Source organism: Patella vulgata, chromosome 6, assembly GCF_932274485.2.
Source record: "Patella vulgata chromosome 6, xgPatVulg1.2, whole genome shotgun sequence".
Classification (NCBI taxonomy): Eukaryota; Metazoa; Mollusca; class Gastropoda; family Patellidae; genus Patella; species Patella vulgata.
Window position 1 is genome coordinate 37,231,307 of NC_065884.2, and position 8,299 is coordinate 37,239,605.

An 8,299-nucleotide genomic window follows, 5' to 3' on the forward strand; every position below is an offset into this window, starting at 1 on the left:
ATAAGTACGAAATACATGTACATGTAGTACCAAATGGTTTATATGTATGAGAGTCAAGGTTTGGACTAAATGTCTTGGGGAAGTAGGGGGCGACTAGCATGTGCCTCTCTTTAGTGGACCGATGTGAGATTGCCCATTGTATTAACTGGACGGGTAGGCCTATTCACCTTCAGTTATGTGTCAATGTCAAATAAGCGGCTTCGTATCAACACGGTCGGCTCTGGGCCGGTTTAATTCTACGTATCTCTCGTAGCTGAGAGAAAAAAGATTTTTTAGCCCAGAGAATATCTTCCGTCAGAGTGGTTGTTGATTCATAGATTCTAATAACCCCTTTTGAAGTTTATATGAAAGCTTTGATATCTGCTATGCAGATCTAGTTATTGTTATTTTTTTTTTGTGTTTTGTCCACAAATCGGATTTCTCAGAATCTAACCATAGGATCGTTCTGAAACTTTTACCTATCCCCCCAAAAATGGGTGGTGGCTGTTGATTAAATATATTTTCAAAACGTTTTACGAATCCGAAATCACCGAATTTTACGAAGGAATGCATTTGACCTACAATGCTGTAACTTTGTGACTATTTGACCTATTTTACTAATTCTTTTTTCTTTGAGTATCTTGAAACATTTACTTCAAATCTGCAATTTCGGATTTTGGCATTTCGAAAATTCGTCGCTGTCATTTCGAACCGGAAGTTATTACCAATTTGACAACTTCTTTAATAGTTGTGCGATTCTCGTGAAATTTAGAATGTTAGTAGATCTTGCCAATGCGACTTCAATGATGTCCTTGGAAATTTTCTAAATTATCTCCCCTTGGTGAAATTAAGGATCAAAGTTTTCAAAAAAATCGTCGAAATATAGGTCAGAATGACCTAAAAAAAAAATTCGATACTAGACAAGTAATTACTGATTCGTACACAAAATATGGAGTTTGTCGATCGAACCGGAAGTGCCACCATCTTTAAACGTGAAAAATCAAAAAGGCTTTTTTGCTATTTTACTTACATACTCGGGCGTCATATTTTCGGAATCCTGGAAGGAATGTCTAAAAATCTATCGGATCAGAATTTTGATTTCGGTCTTGTGATGGTCACCATTTTGAATTGAAAATGAAAAATAGAAGCAATTTGAAGGGCCGGGACTTTGGAACACAAGAACTCTCCTTCTAATTAAGCTAGAATGTTCAAACTTGGTGTAGGCGTTCACTAGGTCAATGTCATGATTGAGTTCAAAGATGAGCATTTTTTGCCTAGGGTAAGCAGAGATAAGCAAGCTGATTTGTTGATTCTTTAGGGCACGATAACATTGGTTATAATGAATGGAGGGCGATGAAACTCTTGTCAATCGAGAGGCTAATAGCTGGCCTGTTGTGTGAAATCATTGTATCATTTTTTGAAAATGTCCGGGGTAGCCGAAAAAAGGAGATCGAAATCCAAAAAGTCGTATTTTTACGATTTGGGGCATTTTTAGAGGTCGTGTAAAGTAAAATAAAGCATGCATATACATATATTATTGATATTAAATATATCATATAAATAACTAAACAATGAATCAGCTGTCATTGACAGATTTTATATTATAAGCATGGTCAGTGGAAGGTCAGCGTATTGTCTAACTTGAACTCACTGACTCCGTAACATTATTGTGGGTATGGTATAAGCTGAATTTGATGAGATGCACATATCTCGTATGACTATTTGGTACTTACAGTGTTAGACTTTGTCGTAACGTAAATCAAATTTACGCTGTATTATTCATTACCAAGGATTTAGAAAGGAACGAGAACAATTATTTACAAAATCTCGCTGGGATAAATTCCGTGAATGTGCCCATGAATGGCTAAAACTTGATGGGCGAGCGAAATGGATAGCTGAACAGGCGACTTCGGGTGATATAATCAAACCAGGAATTTATCGACGCGCCAAAAGATACTGGATTTCACCCAACATGCTACAGGCCTTTTACAGACAAATTCCGAATTGGGTCTGCCCGTAATCGTATAGATAAAGAAAAATTAAAATCCCCGGCTACAATCCAACCAGGGAATAGCGGGAGTGTAGACGATCTGGGACCTAGCTCTCCAAACAAATTACGCTCCTGAAGCAAAAAGAAAGAGTAAATCGGTGCTGCCTGTTGTTTGTATTATATGTAAAAAACGTGACAGATTTGTCACTGTTGGAGAAAATAGGAAGAAGGATGTATTAACACAGACTCAGACCCAAACAGGCTCAGGTAGGCCTAATGTTAATATTATGTTACTTACTAAATTTATAATTATTACTAATAAATATTAAATATATTCATCCTACAGTTTTTAATTATTGTGTTGTTGTTTTTGTTGTAAATGGAATCAGAAGTGCTACTGCAATCACTGTAAAATTGTTATGAAGCTAGCCATTAAAGCCCTTTACCCCATTTGTTGATTTGGCACAGTCATTGGTTAAAGTGTTGCACATTTGCTTGCACAAGGGATGAAACATAGAGAAGTTAACTTGTTTTTTATTTTCTTGGCCCACTTGTAGGTGCCTTGCTAAGACGATCTGTCTCTAGACCATTTCCGCTCACACAAAGGATCTGAACTAAACCGCATGCCAGAGTTGACCAGCCAGGTACATGTACATGTAGGCCTCAAAGTGACATTCCCTCCCCCACCCTTGAGCACAAACAACATTCAACGCTATATGGTGTATAATTTGTTTGCAAATTTGTTTGTAGGCCAACTGTTGAAAGCTGCTGAATTGAAAGAGGATGAAGATATTTTAAGGCATATCAGAGGGCAAGATTGTGTGGCCATTGAGGTCAGATATCACCAAAAATGTTATAGGCAATATACATGTACTGAATTTCTTAGACAGTTATCAGAAAGGTAAATATTTGTGATGTTTTTTTTATTTGTATTCTCCGCCTTCTTGCCACTGGTATTATTCAAATAAAACTGAACCATGGGTGAGTCCTGAAATTACTATGTTTTTGTCCAGTGGACGTTAAACCGCAATTCTCCTCTCTATCTCTCCTTGTACTGCTAATGCCTTCCTGTCTTCATTAGCTGGTTTCTGCATGAAAATAAGATGTTAACCCCTGTGTAAGTGTCTTTTTCCTCTGTTGTACGAAATTAATGAGAGTAAACCAAGCTCCAGAATTTTGTTTTAATTGTGTACATGTATATGTTTATTTATATTTTTCAGCAAAGATGACTAGCCCTCCGTCGAATATTAAACCACATACAATATATTCTGTGAAGATGTCATAAGAGAAAGAATCATAAATGGCCAGCAAAGTTGTCTTGTACAGAGAGAGAGAGAGAGAAATGGGGTTTAACGTCCACTCAATACAAACTAGGTCATTTTGGGACTAACATACGGTTTCAATTTTATTTCAATAATTCGCTTGCGCGTATGGGTCTTTAGCAGTGAGAGGAAACCGGAGTGCCCGGAGGAAACCCACGAGGTTGAGAAGACGCCTCTATCTCCATGCCACATACGCTCACACCTGGGATCAAAGCCACAGCCACAAGCCAGAGGTGACCGACCAGCTAGAGGTCGAAGCGCGGCACTCTAGGCCATCCCAACCCCCCTTTCTTGTACAGACCTGTGCATGTGTAGTCAATGTGAAAATGAAAAAAAAACTGTTAAAGAGACCGAATTTGATGTTAATACATTTAGTGACAGTGATGATGATAATGAAGATTAACTTTGATGACATTTGATGTGCAGAGTAACTGTTTAATTTTGATTTTCAATGATTGTTTCACTTTAATAAATAATTTCACAACTGTTCATCCTGTTTTCTAACCTTTCCCTTCATTCCAGCCCAGATACACAATTATTTTTTTTAACTTATATCTACATGTATGTTTGTAATTTGACCATTAATCATATCCGAAATAGTAGTTCACAGCTACATTACAGTTGTAAAAATACTGTAGTGGCTAATTGAAAGGGAACATGTATGTGGGTTTAGAATGTTTATCTTAGTGGAAAAAAATCATGTGGTTCAATGCTTATAAAGTGCTACTGATCTCCATTATTTCAAAAGCATATCACTCAACTACTGTCAAACATATCCCCTGGCTAGAATATGCTACAAATCGACTCTAGCATGTTCCATACAAGCGATAATTTCTGAGCAAACATCCAACAACCAACCCTAACAGGCCCTTGAGATCCAACAAACAAAATAATTATTGGGCTTGTTTGCCCACACCTGGTCTTATGATTCATACAAGACCTGATAGTCTATCAATTACAGGCATTTGACAGAAAGGGAGATAATTCTTTTTTACCGTTAATGGATTTCCACAATTCTTTATTCACCCATGACATTTGTGTTTTGAGCATTTTTATTTACATCAAAATCTGTCCAATAAACTGTTCATTGCCAAGGATGAAGGCATGAGGTGTTTTACCAACTATTTAATTTTATGTCAACTTCAGAATTGTTAGTACACAAATAGCATTTATTTGACAATTTTGACGAATTTCATCTGGCCCTAAATCAATAAATTGCAAACATTTTGCTTGGAACTCCCAGATTTTGTCTTCCTGGCATCATAAGCTTTCCAAAAATGTATAGTTTTTCTTTTATGGAAGACCGTGTAGCGGAGTTGTGTTTCTAAGCTAGCTAGAAATTTTGGCTGCAGGCCTACACCTCCCAAGCTAAATTTCCCTCATGTCATCCTGTATAGCAAAGGCATATGCCTGTCTTAATTAACCCAGTACTAAACACAATTTACTTGTTTAATTTTTCCAGCATTTTTCAGGATAGCTGATGGGATGCGGGTCAAGTTATGCCACTTGTCTATTTAATTATTTACCAGTGAAAAATCGAATTAACTTCACCAAATTTTTACTCATTATAATGATTTTTTTTTTCTGTTCATATTATTTCTATGACATGTGACAGTGACTGTGAATATGAAAGCTTTAATATCTGCTTAGCAGATCTAGTTAAGCTTTCATATTACATATGAAAGCTTATTGTTTCTGTTAAGATTATTAAGCTTTCATATTACATATGAAAGCTTATTGTTTCTGTTAAGATTATTATTGTTATTTTTTTTTTGTGTTTTGTCCACAAATCGGATTTCTCAGAATCTAACCATAGGATCGTTCTGAAACTTTTACCTATCCCCCCAAAAATGGGTGGTGGCTGTTGATTAAATATATTTTCAAAACGTTTTACGAATCCGAAATCACCGAATTTTACGAAGGAATGCATTTGACCTACAATGCTGTAACTTTGTGACTATTTGACCTATTTTACTAATTCTTTTTTCTTTGAGTATCTTGAAACATTTACTTCAAATCTGCAATTTCGGATTTTGGCATTTCGAAAATTCGTCGCTGTCATTTCGAACCGGAAGTTATTACCAATTTGACAACTTCTTTAATAGTTGTGCGATTTTCGTGAAATTTAGAATGTTAGTAGATCTTGCCAATGCGACTTCAATGATGTCCTTGGAAATTTTCTAAATTATCTCCCCTTGGTGAAATTAAGGATCAAAGTTTTCAAAAAAATCGTCGAAATATAGGTCAGAATGACCTAAAAAAAAAATTCGATACTAGACAAGTAATTACTGATTCGTACACAAAATATGGAGTTTGTCGATCGAACCGGAAGTGCCACCATCTTTAAAGGTGAAAAATCAAAAAGGCTTTTTTGCTATTTTACTTACAGACTCGGGCGTCATATTTTCGGAATCCTGGAAGGAATGTCTAAAAATCTATCGGATCAGAATTTTGATTTCGGTCACGTGATGGTCACCATTTTGAATTGAAAATGAAAAATAGAAGAAATTTGAAGGGCCGGGACTTTGGAACACAAGAACTCTCCTTCTAATTAAGCTAGAATGTTCAAACTTGGTGTAGGCGTTCACTAGGTCAATGTCATGATTGAGTTCAAAGATGAGCATTTTTTGCCTAGGGTAAGCAGAGATAAGCAAGCTGATTTGTTGATTCTTTAGGGCACGATGACATTGGTTATAATGAATAGAGGGCGATGAAACTCTTGTCAATCGAGAGGCTAATAGCTGGCCTGTTGTGTGAAATCATTGTATTATTTTTTGAAAATGTCCGGGGTAGCCGAAAAAAGGAGATCGAAATCCAAAAAGTCGTATTTTTACGATTTGGGGCATTTTTAGAGGTCGTGTAAAGTAAAATAAAGCATGCATATACATATATAGATGGCCAGCAAAGTTGTCTTGTACAGAGAGAGAGAGAGAGAAATGGGGTTTAACGTCCACTCAACACAAACTAGGTCATTTTGGGACTAACATACGGTTTCAATTTTATTTCAATAATTCGCTTGCGCGTATGGGTCTTTAGCAGTGAGAGGAAACCGGAGTTCCCGGAGGAAACCCACGAGGTTGAGAAGACGCCTCTATCTCCATGCCACATACGCTCACACCTGGCATCAAAGCCACAGCCACAAGCCAGAGGTGACCGACCAGCTAGAGGTCGAAGCGCGGCACTCTAGGCCATCACAACCCCCCTTTCTTGTACAGACCTGTGCATGTGTAGTCAATGTGAAAATGAAAAAAAAACTGTTAAAGAGACCGAATTTGATGTTAATACATTTAGTGACAGTGATGATGATAATGAAGATTAACTTTGATGACATTTGATGTGCAGAGTAACTGTTTAATTTTGATTTTCAATGATTGTTTCACTTTAATAAATAATTTCACAACTGTTCATCCTGTTTTCTAACCTTTCCCTTCATTCCAGCCCAGATACACAATTATTTTTTTTAACTTATATCTACATGTATGTTTGTAATTTGACCATTAATCATATCCGAAATAGTAGTTCACAGCTACATGTACAGTTGTAAAAATACTGTAGTGGCTAATTGAAAGGGAACATGTATGTGGGTTTAGAATGTTTATCTTAGTGGAAAAAAATCATGTGGTTCAATGCTTATAAAGTGCTACTGATCTCCATTATTTCAAAAGCATATCACTCAACTACTGTCAAACATATCCCCTGGCTAGAATATGCTACAAATCGACTCTAGCATGTTCCATACAAGCGATAATTTCTGAGCAAACATCCAACAACCAACCCTAACAGGCCCTTGAGATCCAACAAACAAAATAATTATTGGGCTTGTTTGCCCACACCTGGTCTTATGATTCATACAAGACCTGATAGTCTATCAATTACAGGCATTTGACAGAAAGGGAGATAATTCTTTTTTACCGTTAATGGATTTCCACAATTCTTTATTCACCCATGACATTTGTGTTTTGAGCATTTTTATTTACATCAAAATCTGTCCAATAAACTGTTCATTGCCAAGGATGAAGGCATGAGGTGTTTTACCAACTATTTAATTTTATGTCAACTTCAGAATTGTTAGTACACAAATAGCATTTATTTGACAATTTTGACGAATTTCATCTGGCCCTAAATCAATAAATTGCAAACATTTTGCTTGGAACTCCCAGATTTTGTCTTCCTGGCATCATAAGCTTTCCAAAAATGTATAGTTTTTCTTTTATGGAAGACCTTGTAGCGGAGTTGTGTTTCTAAGCTAGCTAAAAATTTTGGCTGCAGGCCTACACCTCCCAAGCTAAATTTCCCTCATGTCATCCTGTATAGCAAAGGCATATGCCTGTCTTAATTAACCCAGTACTAAACACAATTTACTTGTTTAATTTTTCCAGCATTTTTCAGGATAGCTGATGGGATGCGGGTCAAGTTATGCCACTTGTCTATTTAATTATTTACCAGTGAAAAATCGAATTAACTTCACCAAATTTTTACTCATTATAATGATTTTTTTTTCTGTTCATATTATTTCTATGACATGTGACAGTGACTGTGAATATGAAAGCTTTAATATCTGCTTAGCAGATCTAGTTATTGTTATTTTTTTTTTGTGTTTTGTCCACAAATCGGATTTCTCAGAATCTAACCATAGGATCGTTCTGAAACTTTTACCTATCCCCCCAAAAATGGGTGGTGGCTGTTGATTAAATATATTTTCAAAACGTTTTACGAATCCGAAATCACCGAATTTTACGAAGGAATGCATTTGACCTACAATGCTGTAACTTTGTGACTATTTGACCTATTTTACTAATTCTTTTTTCTTTGAGTATCTTGAAACATTTACTTCAAATCTGCAATTTCGGATTTTGGCATTTCGAAAATTCGTCGCTGTCATTTCGAACCGGAAGTTATTACCAATTTGACAACTTCTTTAATAGTTGTGCGATTTTCGTGAAATTTAGAATGTTAGTAGATCTTGCCAATGCGACTTCAATGATGTCCTTGGAAATTTTCTAAATTA

At 36.1% G+C, this 8,299-nt stretch overlaps 1 long non-coding RNA gene across 1 annotated transcript; it reads left to right on the forward strand.

Annotated features, from left to right (window-relative positions):
- Positions 1–1,685: 1,685 nt before the first annotated feature.
- Positions 1,686–3,780, forward strand: LOC130013194 (uncharacterized). The gene is made up of 3 exons (XR_008788550.1): positions 1,686–2,236; positions 2,720–2,870; positions 3,190–3,780. It is a non-coding gene; the product is annotated as an uncharacterized LOC130013194 (long non-coding RNA).
- Positions 3,781–8,299: the final 4,519 nt, after the last annotated feature.